Genomic DNA, 17,883 nt, shown 5'->3' on the forward strand with positions numbered 1-17,883 from the left:
ACATTACTGGACAAGACCCCCAGCTTCTCCTCTCCTGCCTGCAATGTGATGCGTGTCTACTGGTGGTGTGGCACAGCCACAGACAGCTTGCTTCGCATTGTATGGCCCTGGGCTAGATCCCCAGCTCTGCCAGACGTTGGGTAGGATGGCAAAGGGTCCGGCAAGGTTGGAGGATGGGCATTGAAAGAGGCAGGAGACGAGGGAAAAAGGGTAAACACCGAAGGAGACTAGGACTGAAAAGGTTTGGGGTGGTTTGAGAAGAAACCCATTTAGGAGTCAGCTGCTTTGGATATGAGATGTGAAGGAAAAGGAATGGAAGAAATGGATTCTAAAAGGTTGGGGATTGTGGAAGCAGAGGTAGGTATAGCTCAAGTGATAAAGTGCCAGCCTTGAGCAAAACAACAGCAGTAAACCAAACCTGAGCAAGAACATGAGGGTCTAAATTCAAGCTCCAGGATGGGCACAAAAATATAAACATAAATAAATAAAAGCCAGAACAATGTCCAACCACTGGTGGCTCATGCCTACGAACCTAGCTACTCAGGAGGCTGAGATCGGAGGATTGCAGTTTGAAACTAGCCTTAGAGGACAAACCCAAGAGACTTTTATCTCCTATTAACCAGCAAAAAGCTAGAAATAGAGGTGTGGCTCAAGTGATAGAGCACCATTGGTGGTGGAAAATGCTGAGAGAGCCTAAGGCCCTGAGTTCAAGACCTAGCACCTACACACAAAAGGAGACTTTTATGGCATGTAAATTCAATAGCAATTCAAGAGGGGACCCTAAGGGCACACAGTTTGAAAACAGGAAGGCTGGGACTTGAGCTCAGAGGCCCCTGGCCATCTGGGAAAGAGCTGGTGGTTTCCTATCTTGGCTCATCCCCTGACCTTGGGCCAGCTTCTGTCCTCAGCCTGTTGGCTGTGGGGTAGAGTGGGCCATTCTTTGCAGGCCCTGGAGTAGAGGACTCCAATTATGGCGAAGAGTTGGTGGGAGTGGAGGGGGAGGGCCATTCTCATCGGGGAACCCCCCCCCCCCCTTTCCCATCAGAACAGCTGCAGTCTTTCCAAACCCTTATCTGTTCCTCCATGGCCTGGGAAGGCCCCCAGGCACTTGACAGTGGTTTCCAGGTGCTCTGGTTGTCGGGCAGGCATGCAGGGACAGACTCAGCCCAGCCCAAGATGGGCCCTTCTGGGAAAGCAGAGGCTATCAGGAAACCTTGGGCTTGGCTTCCCGGGAGCTGGGGCCCTGCTGCCTGCTTCAAGCCTGCATCTCAGGGAAGCTGGATCGTCTGGCTGCTGTTCTTGAGACCTACTATGCGCTGCAGACCTACTGTGTGATGAGCTCTCCCTCCCTTCTCTTTTTTCTCTTCCTCTTGTTTCTTGTTTCTTTTTATGTTTTTTTTTTAATTGCACAAGCAACACACAAATACATTTTCCATTCAACACATTAAGATATTTCTGGTTCACAGGAAACACATGATACTGTGTCTGTGTGGGTGGGTTTTTATGAAAATCCTGCCATCGTCTCTCTTCCTGACTGTAATTTTGCTGCTGCTGCTGCTGCTGCTGCTGCTGAGGATGAAACCAGGCCCCCCAGATGAAACCAGAATGATCAGGTGTGCTGATCATTCTCTGTTGCCTACTTATAGTCAACAAGCATGAATTTCCCCGGTCAGCCCCAGAGGCTGCACTTTTCACTGTTCATGGGGTTCCCATGTACCCCATTTTACTTCATCCTTCTCCAACTAACATTGAAGAATGTCTTCAGTTTCTCAGCTTGGTTAAATGCCCTAGGAAGGAAGTACCTGATCCTTGGGTGTGTGTTTCTCTGGGGCAGATAATACAGAAATGTATGTCTGTGAGGTCAGAGGGCACATTCATTTTAAAATTTAACAAATCCTGCAACTTACTTACCACCTACTGGATTTCTATTGGGGGAACCCAGGATAATATTCTTTTTCCAAGGGCCTCTTCAACCTTTGCTCTCATCAAGTTTAAAAATGTTTTACCAATAGAGATTTCTCACTGTTGTGTTAATTGATATTTCAGTGAATGTTTTCTGGAAGTTCTGGGTTGGCCAATGTATGGTGAGAACCAGGAATTGGGTTCTATCTGCTGTATGGCCTCAACACATTCTCTCTCTCTCTCTCTCTCTCTCTCTCTCTCTCTCTTTGCCATTCCTGGGGCTTGAACTCTGGGCCTGGGCATTTCCCTGAGCTTCTTTTGCTCAAGGTGAGTGCTCTACCACTTTTGTTTGTGCGTGTGTCATGGTGCTTGAGCTCTGGGCCTGTGCACTCTACCACTTTGAGCCACAACTCCACTTCTGGCTTTTTTGAGTAGTCTATTGGAGATAAGAGGCTCATGGAAGCCTGACATTGGTGGCTCCTGCCTGTCATCCTAGCTACTCAGGAGGCTGAGATCTGAGGATCGAGGTTCAAAGCCAGCCCAGGCAGGCAAGTCTGTGAGACTCTGATCTCCCATAAACCACCAGAAAACTGGAAATGGTGCTGTGGCTCAAGTGGTAGAGCCCTACCTTTTGGGCTGAAGAGCTGAGGGACAGCACCCAGGCCAAGAATTCATAACCCATGACTGACAAAAAAAAAAAAAAAGTCTCATGGAGTTTCCTGGGTCGGCTATTTTCAGAACTCAGTCTCCTGTGTAGCTAGGATTACAGGCGTGAGCCACTAGCACCTGGCTCATGATCCTGGGTAAATTTTAAGTGTGATCTCTCCACCTAAGAATCTTGGTTACAGGTCTGAGAAGGTGGCTCAGTGGTAGAGTGCTTGCCTTGCATGCATGAGGCCCTGGGTTCGATTCCTCAGCACCACATAAGCAGAAAAAGCTGGAAGTGGGACTGAGGCTCAAGTGGTAGAGCGCTAGCCTTGAGCTGAAGAGCTGAGGACAGTGTCCAGGCCCAGAGTTCAGGCCGCACGACCAGAAAAACAAAACAAAACAAAACAAAAAAAGAATCTTAGGTTACACACTTCCTTTGGGGTTTCTCTTTTCCTACCCCTAACGGTGTCTGTGTTGCTCTCCCTCTCCCTTTTATTGAACACTTAGGTAAAGCAAGCGTCCAGAAGCTCCCTGCCTTCTGGCGGACACCTATACACCAGTGGGCAACTCTTACATGCACCAGGGTCACACAGAGACCACTTCATGGTGGATAACAGGGGCCAGGACATCCAATAGAAAGGGTCTCATGATGACGTTTTCCTTTATGAAACTACAGTGGAAAAAGTGAAACATGCTGTAGAAAATTTGGAAAATATAGGGAAAAAAAAGCATGAAGGATAAAAATAAAGCATATTCTCATTTTCCAGAGAGATTTCCTGTTACTATATGTGAGCTCATCTTGAAAGATGGGTAAGAGTATTTTATGACAGTTCCTGTAGCTGTGGGGATTGAATTCAGGCCTTCATGCTTTTGTTTGGCTTTTCTTTTCTTTTCTTTTTTTTCCTTTCCTTCCTTCCTTCCTTCCTTCCTTCCTTCCTTCCTTCCTTCCTTCCTTCCTTCCTTCCTTCCTTCCTTCCTTCCTTTCTTTCTTTCTTCTTTCTTTCTTGTGCCAGTCCTGGGGCTTGAACTCTGGACCTGGGAGCTCTTCCTGAGCTTCATTGTCCTCAATGCTGCCACTCTACCACTTGAATCACAGTGCCACTTCTGGCTTTTTTGAGCAGTTTACTGGAGGTGAGTCTCATAGACTTTCCTGCCCAGGTTGGCTTTGAATTGCTACCCTCAGATCTCAGCCTCCTGAGTAGCTAGGATCACAAGCGTGACTCACTGGCACCAGACTTGCTTGGCTTTTTTTGCTCAAGGCTGGCACTGTGTCACTTGAACTGCACCTCCACTTTCAGCTTTTTGCTGGTTAATTGGAGACAATAGTCTCTGATTTATCTGTCTAGGCTGGTTTTGAACCAAGTTCCTTACATCTCAGCTTCCTGAGTAGCTAAGATTATAGGTGTAAGCCAGCAGCTCCTGGCTTGATTTGTTTTTTTTTGTTTGTTTTTGTTTTTAATAAGAAAGGCTTTCAAGAAGTCTGCAACAATTTAGATTCCCACAAGAAGGGGTGAGCTGAAGGGATTAGTCTAGGCCTCGCCTGACCAGATGCAGCTCCTGTCTCCAATGGGTACAAGATGGAATGGGCAGGTCCAGCCCAGTCGGTGGTCACTAGAGGCCCCAGCACCACCCACCACTCTCAAAGAAAGCTCTTAGATCACAAACTGCATTACCTAAGCTGAGCACCAGGGGGAACCACATACCGAGGGAAAGTGATCCAGGCTGAGACCGTAGAGGACCAGGTTGAGACCATAGAGGACCAGGTTAGTCTTTGGAGAGTCTTCCAAAGGGCTTTGAAGACCACCTCTTCTGCTTCCTGGACACCTTTCTTTCTTTCTTTCCTTCTCTCTCTCTCTCTCTCTCTCTCTCTTTCTTTCTTTCTCCTTCCTCCCCCCCCTTTCTTTCTTTTGTCTTTGTTGGTTAGGGGCCTGAGCTCTGGGCCTGGGCGCTGTCCCTCAGCTCTTCAGCTCAAGGCTAACGCCCCACCACTTGAGCCACAGCACCACTTCTGGCTTTTTCTGCTTATGTGGTGCTGAGGAATTGAACCCAGGGCCTCATGCATGCAAGGCAAGCACTCTACCACTGAGCCACCTTCCCAGCCTATTGACACATTTCTTTCTTTCTTTTTTTTTGGGTCCGGTTGTGGGGCTGAACTCTGGGCCTGCGCGCTGTCCCTCAGCTCTTCAGCTCAAGGCTAGCGCTCTACCACTTGAGCCACAGCGCCACTTCTGGCTTTTTTCTTTTTGCTTATGTGGTGCTGAGGAATCAAACCCAGGGCCTCATGAATGCAAGGCAAGCGCTCTACCACTGAGCCACCTTCCCAGCCCCTTGACACATTTCTTACCTGGCCCTCATCTGTACCTGGGAGGGAAACTCTGGGAATCTGAGGGGTATGTTGGGAAGGACAAAGGCAGGGTGCCGCTTGGAAAGAGCTGCTCTGTTGTGTGTCTTTGGCCCAATCATAGACAGTACTGTTGCGAACCTGTTTTTCTCATTTGCAGAATGGGAGTAATGATTTCCCACCCTGCTGTACTGTGTGACAGAGAAGATGATAAGGTGGCAGCCATGGTATGAAGCGGTTGAGTTCTGCCTATAATTTCAAAAGTAGAACCAAGACTGGATGTGGGGTGTTGAGAAGAGAGGGTTGAAGATGAGACTTACAACCTTTATCTAGCTACACATCCGGGAGAGCCTCTGGCTTAGTGGAGAAGATGGGTTTGGGAGTGCAATCAAGGAGAGTTCGTAGGGCTGGGAAGGTGGCTCAGTGGTAGAGCGCTTGCCTTGCATGCATGAGGCCATGGGTTCGATTCCTCAGCACCACATAAGCAAAAAGGAAAAAAGCCAGAAGTGGTGCTGTGGCTCAAGTGGTAGAGTGCTAGCCTTGAGCTGAAAAGCTGAGGGACAGCGCCCAGGCCCAGAGTTCAGGCCCCACAACCGGACCCCAAAAAAAAAAAAAGAAGAAGAAGAGTTTATATCTGAACATGATAAACTGGAGATGCCTTTTAGGTCACTGAGTGAATGAGTAAAGACAGGTTAGAAGATTGAGCCTTGATTCCTTTCTCAGGGCCTTTCAAAGATTATAGATTGATTTAAAAAAAGATTATAGATTGTTCTTATAAAGTTCAAAAGATCTGACTAGACCAGAGATTTTAAAACAAACAAACACCCCCCAACCTGACATAAACACATGCACAACCCTTATACTGCTCCAGGCAGACATCACTAATTCATTACAGCACTCAGGATCTTTCTCAGCCCAGAGCTCTAGGTACTCTCCACCAGCCAAGTACAGGAAATTAAAAACAAAAACAAAAACAAGACAACAACAACAACAAACCATGAAAGCAACCCCTTCATCCCTGATGCCCACCCCCCAAGAATGTGGTTAGAACATGGGCTTTTGAATCAGAGAGATTTGTCTGGAAAGCCAAACTGGCTACCAAATAACTCAAACCTTAGAAAAAATGTATCTCTCTGCCTCTGTTTCTCTACTTGGAAAAGTGAATTAACAATAGTTCCTATTTCATAGGGCTGTTGAGAAGAGTAAATGAGATTCTTCGAGAAAGTACTTAGCAAACAGTTTAAAAAAATGCTAAGTACAGTACCAGGTCCATAATAAGCGTTCAATCGATGAAAGCAACAGCAGGAAAGTAGATAGCGGACACAAGTGATAGAGCACCAGCCTTTAGCAGAAAAAGTCAAGGAAGGACATGAGGCCCTGAGTTCAAGAGCAAATACTGCCACACACAAAAAAGATTAAATCAGGAACAAAAACAATAGGCATTGTTGAAGTGTGTTATTCTAGAATATTCTGGATATTCTAGAATCTATTTCCCTTTCTTGTCATTTTAATACGTGGGTAGTGTAATGCCAGAGCTTTCCAGCAGGAGACACTGTTGACATTTCCTTTTCTACTGGTAGATATCAGGAAGTAGGAAGCCCTTTGTGTTGGGAGCAGCGTCCTCCCAGGCCTAGCATGACAGTAGCCTTGAGCTTTCTTCCTGGTACTCCATTCCTGGCCTCCTGCTAGTAGGTTTGAGCTCTTAATCAAGCACCCAGGCATCAGCCAACCTCTCCTGGTCCTGTCTCCCGCCTGCTCTTGCAAACTTCCTCAAAGTGACCTGGGACTAGCCTTGGTTAGAACAGGGGTCCTGGGTCTTCTCCCTCCTCTCCCAGAACCCTCCCCTCCACCCTCAAATGCCGCCCGACCCCAATTCATCCTCTGTGTGATGGAAGGAAGGTCCCTCCATTCATAGGTGCCCATGCGATGTGGGCCAGTAGCTCGCGTGGCCCAGGGGTAGCCTGTGATGGAGGAGGCTGGGGACTCTGGGCTGGGCCTCCAGGGGCTCTTCTCAGGATGGAGAGACCCCATTCAAGTGTCTGTCTGTCTGTCTGTGACAGAGGACAGGTGACCGGGTCAGCAGCTTGATTCTGGATGTCTGTGATGCCTCTGGAGACCAGTGTCACTAAAGCACCTACTTCTTTAAACGACCCACGGGGAGCCATCTTTCCCTGTCCCCAGGTTCAGTGTGGATTCTTCTAAGTTTCCATATCTCGTTCATGGTCAAATATCATCTCTTTCTTGTTTCTTCCCATCACCTTCACACACACACACACACACACACACACACACACACACACACACACACACACACACACACACACTCCTACACCTGTTCTCAAGGGAAGGTTCTGGCCCAGAGCCAGTCACCTGGGGATCTAGCTCAGAGCCCACCTTCTCTCTCTACCCACCTGCTCCTCGGCCCACCAAACCTGCTGTGTACTCAGCCCTCATTCTTCTTCTTGGCTTGTCACTCAAAGCCTGGAGAACCCCCACATCTGCCTCCCCCCCCCAGCCTGGGCTGGGTAGAAAGGGGAAAGCACAGCATTCTCATGCAAAAGCAGCTCCAGCTTCCTTGGCCTTGGCCTCTTCCTCCTGTGTGTGGAATCTGGCATGTGTGGCACAATGCCACCGTGAAGTCATCTTCTGTCACGGTGAACAATGAAGGAAAAGCAGCCCCCTCCTTGGCACCCCAGCCCTGTCCAGTGCCCCAAACCACAGGGACACGGCTGGAGGTGTGGGGGAAGGGGCCTCGGGTCACCTTACAAGCTGGCCGAGGGTGTGTCACCCCGGTGAAACACGGCAGTCGTGGCTCTCATTAATGTTGACAAAAATGTCTCCTTTTCCCTTCATGTAAGAGCAATAGCCTGTAAGACCATCAGAACTGGAACTTTCAGCTGCTACTACCGGGAAGCAAAAGGTGTACCTGGGAGCCATTATAGCTTTTTTAAATTTCCTTCTTCCAGAAAATGAGAACACACTGTACAATTGCCTTAGATCGTGTGTGTGTGTGTGTGTGTGTGTGTGTGTGTGTGTGTGTGTGTGTGTGTGTGTGTGTGTGTTTCTGGGATCAAAACTAGGGGCCTTGTGCATGAAAAGCACAGGCTCTGTCACTGACCTCCAACCCTGAACACCCCCTCACCCACCTTTTTACTTTCTTCTTTTTATTGCTCTTGGCACAGGGTCTTTCCATGGAACCCAATTTAGCTTCAAATTCATGACCCTCCTGCCTTGGCCTCTCTAGTGCTGGGATTATAGTGTGCATCACCATGCCTGGCTTAACTTACCTTTTAAAATAGAACAATGCATTACATTTAAAAGCAGTAAACACTTAAATGAAACTTTCTCGGCCCAGGCATGATGCCAGGCCCTTTGCACGTAGGGCATCATGGAGGCAGCCCTGTGAGGTCAATGGTTTACCATCCCCATTTTACAGATGGGGACGCCCCAAAGACAAGTATTCTCCTGACCCCAAGAGGCAGGCAGAGACGGGCAGAGCCCTGGCTTGGTGGGCAGCCAGCCAGGCCCCAGCCACCTTCTCTGCCACAGGCTCAGAGCCCGAGTCTTCTCATTGCAAGCTGGTCAGGCTGAGTCAGAATGGGCTTGACCACCCGGGAGGGAGCTGCAGACTCACCCCACTTACAGAGACCTCACTCGAAGGCCAATAGCGGTGCCTAGGATTTGCTGGACATATGCTGGGCACTGTTCTAAGGCCCTTTTTTTCCTACCTTCTATAGCCCAGTGGGGCTATTTCTGTTCCCTTTGTACAGATGAGGAAACTGAGTCATGAAGCACTAAAGCAACCTTGTGTCAGTAAGGGTCAGAGTAAGAGGTCAGAGTTAGAATTTAGCCGTTCCATTTGGTGCTGGTACTAGGGCTTGAACTCAGGATCTTAAGCTTTGCTTAGCTTTTCACTCTACCACTTGAAACACACTTGCACTTCCAGGTTTTTGCTGGTTAACTGAAGTTAAGAATCTCAGATTTGTTTTCTCCCAGCTGGTTTTGAACTATGATTCTCAGATCTTGATCTCCTGAGTCACTAGGGTTATAGGTGAGAGGCAACAGTGACTGGAAAAGCCACCAACAGCTGCCCGCATGGATGCTGGCTCCCCCACCCCCAAGTGACGGGTGCTTTACCCCTGACCTAGGAGACCCTCTGTGGGACAGAAAGAGAGACAGAGAACTCTAAGATCATCTACTCCCATTGACTTAAAACATACTCAGGCTGGGCGCTGGTAGCTCACATCATAGCTACTCAGGAGGCTGAGATCCGTGAGACTCTTATCTCCAATTAGCCACTCAAAAACCAGAAGTGGTGTTGTGGCTCAAGTGGTAGAGTACTAGCCTTGAGCACAGAGAGCCTTAGAGACAGTGCCCAGGCCCTGAGTTCAAGCCCCACAGCTGACAAAAGGAAATGAATAAAACATAGACTGCAGGAGCCACTTGCTGTCTTTATGGATCGGGGCCTGAGTTGGAAAGAAAAATCAGTGCTTCCTTCCCTACCCTACCCCCGCTTTTTAACTTTGGTGCTGGACGGGGCGGGGGAGGAAAGGCGGAGACCCAAGTTCCCATTCATGCAAACTGCATCCTTGACCACAAAGCTGTACCAGCTCGGCAGAGCTGTACCCCAGCTTGGAGATGGACTCTGGCTAGGGGTTCCAACACCTAGTTCATTTGATTCTAGGCCTTAGCCAGCCCCGGAGCTGTGGCTCCAGGTCAAAGGATGTAACTGAGGACCGGAAAGGGTCGGGTCAGGCCCTGCTAGGTTGCCCAAGTGCAGGGGTTCAGATATAGGAAGAGGCTATGGGCAAACCTGGGGCCGGCAGCCCCTGCCACCTCCTAACTGCCGTTTACTGTGCACCTGCCTGGCACACCTGTCACCTTCCTCACACACCACAACAACCCCTCCTTCTGGTGGGCTTATCCTCCCTGGGGAGTTAGGAGCCTCTTGTCCCCAGATGAGGGCGGGCCAGGATCAGAGAGGTGGGGTGATCGGGCCGGTCACACAGCCTAAAGTCTGGTCTCCACTGTGTCCCAAGAACCAAACTCAGAGACCCCTTAAAATACCATAGGTGCTCAGTAGGCATGTCCCTCCAGTGGACTGAACAGCCTCTCTGTGTGTGATGGCTCTGGGAGGGGGACAGGAGCCCCCTCTTCTGCGAGGCTCAGTCCTGGGCGGGGCAGGCTCCCTGAGATTCCTCCTGGGCCAGGGTCCCAAGGTGAGAACTCAGCTCAGTTTCGGTTCCAGGTCCCTGCATGCTCTCTGGGCCCTGCCCTGTCAGCTGAGAGGGAAGGAGGGAGGGAAGGCGGGAGGGAGGGAGACCGCTCCCCTGGGCTGGGCAGGGGAGCTGGCCAGCGCCCTGTGCTCGGGGCCATTCCCACCTCCTATGGCGGCCTCCCAGGTGGGCAGGGAGGCCTCCAGAGGGAGCTGAAAAAGCTCCAGTCAGTCCTATTCTTGGGGCTCCCCCTTAGTCTCATACAGAGGATCCCTGACTCCCCTAAGGAGAAAAGTGGAGGTGAGCCTCAGGTTTAACCCCAGGGCTGAGCAAGCAGAGGCGGGGCCTTGCAGTCTCTGTTCCATTTGGCCATGCTTTGTCCTGAGGACCAACCCCCCCCCCCCCATCCCCACAGACCTAAAGCTAGCTGCAGCTCTTCAGCTATAAACCCTCCCTCCTCCCCCCAAAGCAGGAAGCTGGAGCTGACTCAGGAGGTGGCTCTAACCCTGGGAGGGGAGGTGGAGAAGGAAGGGGAGTGAGAGCCAGGGTGGAGAGCCATCAGCTGGCTTTGACAGGGCATTGCGTGGTGCGCGCCCGCCGTGCCAAGTGTCCCTGGGTGGGGCATTTTCACCTCCACCCTCCTCTCCGCCATGGGGGGGGGGCACCCTCCACTTTAGCCAGCTCCACACGCTCCCTCCAGGAAGCCCTTGGGGCTTGATCCTGCCCCAGCCTGGCCCACAAAAAGCTCTGCCATCTCTTACAGCGCTGGGCTCCTCTCCTCTCTGTGGGCCTCAGACTCGCGCACACACAGACCTCTCGGCCATTGTTTGGTAGTTCAGGCTTGGGTTTAGCTAGGGACAGATGTTTCCACAGTAAGTCGTGGAGGGCACTAGTGAACGTTTACCTAGCTACCTGACAGTCCTACTGGGAACAGGCGTCTTACGGTCAAATAGATTTAGGAGCATCAGATCGGAGGCTTAGCTGATACAGGTCTTTTCAGTCAATACTCATTGGGAATTTGCTTACCACCTGTACTTCCATTGATTTGATCTTGGATTTTTATTGTTATTTTTTTATTTTAATTTTACAGGCCTGGAGAGCCTTTGAGCACTCTATGCTGGGATATGGAATAACCTAGAAAAGGCAGACTCCACTTAGTCATGACTTATAACAACACAGCACACTTACCTGGACTGAGGGCTTTCTCGGTGGTGAGCAGTGCATTATTCCGGCAGGGAGGAAGGATATCTAGGTCATTGGGTGAGTTCATTTGCCATAACCTACGTTACCCAGAGTGATAATCAAATAGTTACCAGGCCACGTGGCACAGGCAGAGGTCAATGGATTGGGGGAGCTTGAGATTTCCCACTCACAGGGCTGCAGGTGGTCGGAAAGGTTTAGCATCTGGGGACAGGAGTCCTGGGTACCAAGGAGGCTGGCGAGCAATCCTTGGGCGCTGTGGACAGAGGGCATTTGCCACGTGTTTGGAAGCGAGATTGCAGATGCTGGGTACCCTGGGAGAGCCTCAGGGAGGAAGCAGGGGGCAGGAGACAGCCCAGGATCCGTCACATTTTGAACTCATTTACAAACTGTGAAACAATCTGGGGGTAAAAAGCAGAACTTGCAGAATGGGGGCAAAACGATGGTGGCACTGAGCCAGATGTCTCGTGCTCACATTCAATCATGATGGCTTCTTTGTATAACTACCACGTAATAAAATGAAAACAAAACAAAAAGATCAGAACTTGTGCTTGCAAATACACATTGACATGAGTCGGCATCAACAGCCCTAGGGCTGGTGGAGTGGTTCATGCGGTAGAGTGCCTTCCTAGTAAGCTTCAGGTCCCAAGTTCAAACCTCAGTGCACCAAAATAAAAAAGGAGACAACACTAAACATTGACCATAATGGTCACTTCTTGGCCTTTTGGTTAAGATCAAGTGAACTGATAATAGAAGCAGTATAGCATATATTATGTTATAGTATATATCCTATATAACATATAAAAACATATATGAATACTATTTTTTATTTTATTGATAAAATTCTCTTTTTATTGGATAGAGTGTTTTACAACATAGTCCCCACTGGCCTTGAATTTGTAATCCTCCCATCTCCATCTCCAGTGTGCTGGGATTACAGGTGTGTACCACAAACGCCATTTTTGTTGTTGTTGTTGGTCATGGGGCTTGAACTTTGGGCCTGGGCGCTGTCCCTCAGCACTTCAACTCAAGGCTAGTGCTCTACCACTTGAGCTACAGCATCACTTCTGGTTTTCTGAGTGGTTTATTGGAGATCAGAGTCTCACGGACTTTCCTGCCCGGGCTGGCTTTGAACTGTGATCCTCAGATCTCAGCCTCCTGAGTAGCTAGGATGACAGGCGTGAGCCAGCAGTGCCAGGCACAAACACCATTTTTAAAGTGGCTTATATCCGTTGTGTGAGAGAGGTCTTTGGGAAGAACATGCTGGATGGAAAATGGGGGCCAGATTATTGCACACGATAAGGGCAGGAAGCAGCCCTCAGGGGTGCCATTTACAGAGAGTCTCACCAGCCTGGAACTGGTCTGCCCCTGGCTGGCCTGGGGTATTGGCAAAGACGCTGCCTGCCTACTGCCCACAGGTCTATGCACAGGAGGCTGGGAGCCTCTGCTCAGAGCAGCATTTGGCCTGAGGTCAGTCACCTGAGCATGGGGGCCAGGCTGTCCAGACTTGCCACCCACTTCCCCGAGCCTGCAGAGGGGGGTGTGGGGCTCCCAGAGAGTGGCCCACCTGGCTGATCACTGCCCAGATGAGTTCTGGTTAATTACTGACCAGAGATCCTTGGCATGAACTCTTGCCTTGTAACGGTCCAGGGGGCCTTTGCGGCCTGAAGGCCAGTCTCTTTGCCCACTCTGTAGGTATGAAGAGACGCGTTTCCTGGGGACAGCCGTCAGAGGCACTTGGGCTGGACTCAAGGAAGACTGCCAGTTCTCTGGGGTTGCTCAGAGCCGGGCTGGGAGCTCTTAGTTCCAGGGGGCTTTTGATGTGGCTGAGAAAGAGCCACCTATGGCTGCCCGGCTCTGCTCAGGGGCGGGCGGCATGATCAGCTCCAGAGGCAGAAGGCCCCGAGGGCGGGGCTCCATCCTTTCTTCCACCCTCTTCCTGGTTTCAGGTGTGGTGTCAGGTGGTGGTACAGGGGACGGGGACACTATTGCTGGGATCTTTGCTTTTCTAGCCCCCTCTGTTGCCTGGATCGGTCCAGTTTCTCTTCTGTTCTTCAGTTGACACTGTTTCCTCTTTCTCTTTCTTTCCTTCTTTCTTTCCTTTCTTTCCTTCTTTCTTTCCTTTCTTTCCTTCCTTCCTTCCTTCCTTCCTTCCTTTCTCTTTCTTTCTTTCTTTCTTTCTTTCTTTCTTTCTTTCTTTCTTTCTTTCTTTCTTTCTTTCTTTCTTTCTTTCTTTCTTCCTTTCTTTCTTTCTTTCTTTCTGCCTGCTTGCTTTTTTTTTTTTCCCTTTTCTTGCTAGTCCTGGGTCTTGAACTCAGGGCCTGAGCTTTGTCTCTGAGCTTCTTTTTGTTCATGGCCCTCTACCACTTGAGTCATCCGCCACTGATGGTTTTTTCTGAGAAGTTTATTGGAGCTAAGAGTCTCACGGACTTTGCTGCCTGGGCTGGCTTTGAACTGCAGTCCTCAGATCTCAGCCTCCTGAGTAGCTAGGATCACAGGCGTGCCCGGTAACACCCACTTTCTTAGGCAGACCAGGCTCCACCCTGAGCCTGTGCTCTTCCTGCCTCCCCCTCCAGGGACTCTGTCCACATTCCTTTCCCTGGGACAGTGCTACCCAGCCATCTAGGTAATCTCCTTTCTGCTCCCCTTCTGACGATGCCAGCCCTGGTGAGATGCCCTCTCCCTGGGTGATTTCCACTGTGGACCAGAACCCAGAGCCTTTCCTCCATTTCTGACCATCTGTTCTCTCCTTGCCATGCTCTGTCTTAGGCCAGTTTTCAGATGAGGGGATTGTGTCTATAGTGGTCAAGTCACCTTCCCACAGATGCACAGCCATGTGTGTCTGAGCTGGGATTGGATGGAATGCAGAGTTGGTTGCAGAGCCAGACTGTCAGGGGGTGGGGGTGGGGGGTCCTCCAGCCATGTGGAGGCTGAGCGCTGGACATGGGCTGGTCACCCTGAGCTGTGGTGGCGGTGTACAGTATACATCAGGATTTAAGAACTGCATGACCAAAAGATGATTAAACATCACATTTCTATGTTGTGCAGGTTGTAGGTGAAATGTCATTTTAGATCATTGAAATGGAATTAAATGAAATATTAAGATTATCTCCCCCTCCCCCCGTGCTGGAGATTGAACTTGTGGCCTACCGCTTGCTGTGACAGTACATCACCATGCGAGTGCCCAGCTAGCCCTCACCTTTCCCATGCTGCTGCTTAATGTAGCTATAAGAAGACTTACAAGTATAGTTGTGTGATGTGAGGCCCGATGGCTATCCGGGGCCTCCCTGAGAACAGGTCGCTGGCTGCCAGCTCACAAGTATAGTTGTGTGGCTGCACTGTACTCCTGATGGGTAGAGCTGTGTACGTGCTTGGCTTACTGCCTACTCCTGGTGAATGAGGCAGTATGGCAATGGATGTGGCTACAGTGGTGAAGGCGATGGAGGGGATGTGGAGGAGGTGGTGGAAGTGGCGACAGAGGAGGTGATAGAGGTCACAGAAGAGGAGATAGAGGATGTGGAAGAGGTGGTGATGGAAGAGGTGATAGAGGGGGTGGTGGAGGAAGGGATGGAGGAGGTGATGGAGGAGATGATGGAGGGTGGGGGAAGGGATGGAGGAGGTGATGGAGGGGGTGGTGGAGGAAGGGATTGAGGAGACGACAGAGGAGGTGGTGGAAGAGGTGATGGAGGAGGTGATAGAGGGGGTGGTGGAGGAAGGGATGGAGGAGGTGATGGAGGACATGATGGGGGGTGGGGGAAGGGATGGAGGAGGTGATGGAGGGGATGATGGGGGGTGGGGGAAGGGATGGAGGAGGTGATGGAGGGGGTGGTGGAGGAAGGGATGGAGGAGACGACAGAGGAGGTGATGGAAGAGGTGATGGAGGAGATGATAGAGGGATGGTGGAGGTAGGGATTGAAGAGATGACAGAGGAGGAAATGGAGGAGATGAACGAGAAGGTGATGGAAGAGTGATAGAGGAGTTGATGGAGGTGGAGATTGAGGCAGAGGTGGTGGAGGTGGTGATTGAGGTGATGGATGAGGCAGAGGTGGTGGAGGTGGTGATTGAGGTGATGGATGAGGCAGAGGTGGTGGAGGTGGTGATTGAGGTGATGGATGAGGCAGAGGTGGTGGAGGTGGTGATTGAGGTGATGGATGAGGCAGAGGTGGTGGAAGAGGGTGTGGTGAAGGTGATGGAGGAGATGTGTGTGGATCATTGGCCCTAGTGCTGAGGACACAGCCAAGAAGAATGTCATTGACCTAGCATTGGCAATCTATAGGGAGTGGTCACATACACACACACACACACAAACACGCACAGCACACACATGCACAGCACACGCACACACAGCACACGCACACACACATGCACACATCTGAGAAAGTGTCATAGATTATGAAGAAACCTTTTTAACAAAGGAAAATGGCGAAAGTAACCAGAGAGGGCCTCTCTGGGATTGATCTGAATGAGTGGAAGGAAGGAGAGGTGGGAAGTTTGGGGGGGGGGGGGGGAGACATTCTACAGAGATAGCATCATTAAAGCAGATAGCACAGGGAGAGGGCTCCTGAACGCCGTGCATAGCGAGCAGGGCTGGCAGTGAGGGCTGCCACCGGGAGGTGGGCAGAGGCCAGAGCAGGCAGGAAGGACCTGGAGGCCCTGCTGGGTATAGCGGCTTTGATTCCAGCGGGCTAGGAAGCCAAGGGGAAAGTTCTAAGTAAGGCAGCCACACAATCTGATTCACAGTCTTTTCTTCTTCTTCTTCTTCTTCTTTTTTGGTCGGTTGTGGGGCTTGAACTCAGGGCCTGCATGCTGTCCCTGCGCTCTTCAGCTCAAGGTAAGCACTCTACCACTTGAGCCACAGTGTCACTTCTGGTTATCTGGTGGTTTATTAGAGATAAGAGTCTCATAGACTTTCCTGCCCAGGCTGGCTTTGAATCGTGATCCTCAGATCTGAACCTCCTAAGTAGCTAGGATTATAGGCGTGAGCCACCGGTGCCTGGCTTGATTCACATTCTTTTTTTTTTTTTTGGGTCTGGTCATGGGGCCTGAACTCTGGGCTTGGGCACTGTCCCTCAGCTCTTCAGCTCAAGACTAGTGCTCTACCACTTGAGCCACAGCACCACTTCCGGCTTTTTTCTTTTTGCTTATGTGGTCCTGAGGAATGGAACCCAGGGCCTCAAGCATGCAAGGCAAGCACTCTACCACTGAGCCACCTTCCCAGCCCTTGATTCACATTCTTAAAATGCTGCCCTGTCTGCCGTGTGCGGAAGGAGTGCACCGGGCTGGTGGACAGGACAGCAGGTTGGAAGTGACTGGTGGCAGGGGCGGGCAGATGGAGGGAATGTGGTCAGACAGCAGCTCACTGCGGCCACCACTGGGCAGGATGCGAAGGGGAGGACCCGGCCCAGTCCTGGGCTTTGGTTCTGAGCCCTTGGGATGGGATGGGAAGACTGGATGGGTGAACAGACTCATGGGGCTGTGGCCAGAGCCTGGGTTGGGGGCTAAGCATGGACCAATAGGGAGACATCCAAACCTGTGCAGTGCCGTGGGCAGGCGGTTCTATAATCCATGGAGGGGGAGGAGTTTACACATCACCTGTGGACAGGTGTGCACATCTGGGAGGCATCGTGCAGAAATGGGGCTCCCACGCCAGAGCTCTTCCTGCCTTTCCTTCACCCCCAGGAGCAGGCAGTGGGGTGGGGGTGGGGGTCTGGAGGGATACAGAGCCCTGCCCACCCCCACCCCCTGCCCAGCTCTGCTCTTCACTCCCAACCTGGGCCTCCCAGCCTGGCTGGGTTCAACAAAATGCCCCACTTTGGCAAAGCAAATACAGTGAAGTAAAGCAATCCTGCAGAACAGCGCTGCCCCCACGCCCCCAGGAGAGTTCTTGTTTTCTTTCTTGAACTTTCACAATTGGCCCCAAGCCAAGAATGTGTCCTGAATTATTCTCCCCTGGCCCCTCTCCGGGGTGCCCGTCCCCTGGCTTAGGCTCCGTGTGTTCATCTCCAGTGTGGGCTAGGAAACCTGGCTTGGCCTCTGCTGTCTGAGCTTCAGATGCCTCCTGCAAAGTCCCAGGCTTCCGTTCACTAGCTTGTCAGAATGACGGGGAGCAACAGTGGGCTCCAGAGTGAATCTATTCAGAGCAGAGCGCCGTCCACTGGCTGTGTGGCCTCAGGAAAGTTGTTTCTCCCTCTGTACTGCTTCTCTTGATTTATAAAGCAGGAATAAGATGGCCTACTTCTGGGGTTTTGCTATGGAGAATGAACAAAAGCTTAGCCTTGCTGGCCTGGGACGGAGCAAGAAACCAACAATCCCTGACTTCCCTGGGCTTGGTTGAGACAAAGAGGAAAGGTCCTGGAGGGAAATGGGGAAGGGGGGGAAGGGGGAGCTCAGATCCCACCCCATTCTTCACCACTCCATTCTGAAGGCCTCTGTCTGTAGCAGAGCCCGCCCTCAGTGGGTTTGTGAGACCATGGCCCCTGAGCCTGGCACAGCTCCGTGCATGGTGGATGTCCACCACTGTGAACCCCTGCACAGGCCTCCGCCTCATTGGCCGATTCTCACCTAGACTCAGCACAC

This window comes from Dipodomys spectabilis, unplaced genomic scaffold (genome assembly GCF_019054845.1).
Source record: "Dipodomys spectabilis isolate Male_0828 unplaced genomic scaffold, ASM1905484v1 ptg000118l, whole genome shotgun sequence".
NCBI lineage: Eukaryota > Metazoa > Chordata > Mammalia > Rodentia > Heteromyidae > Dipodomys > Dipodomys spectabilis.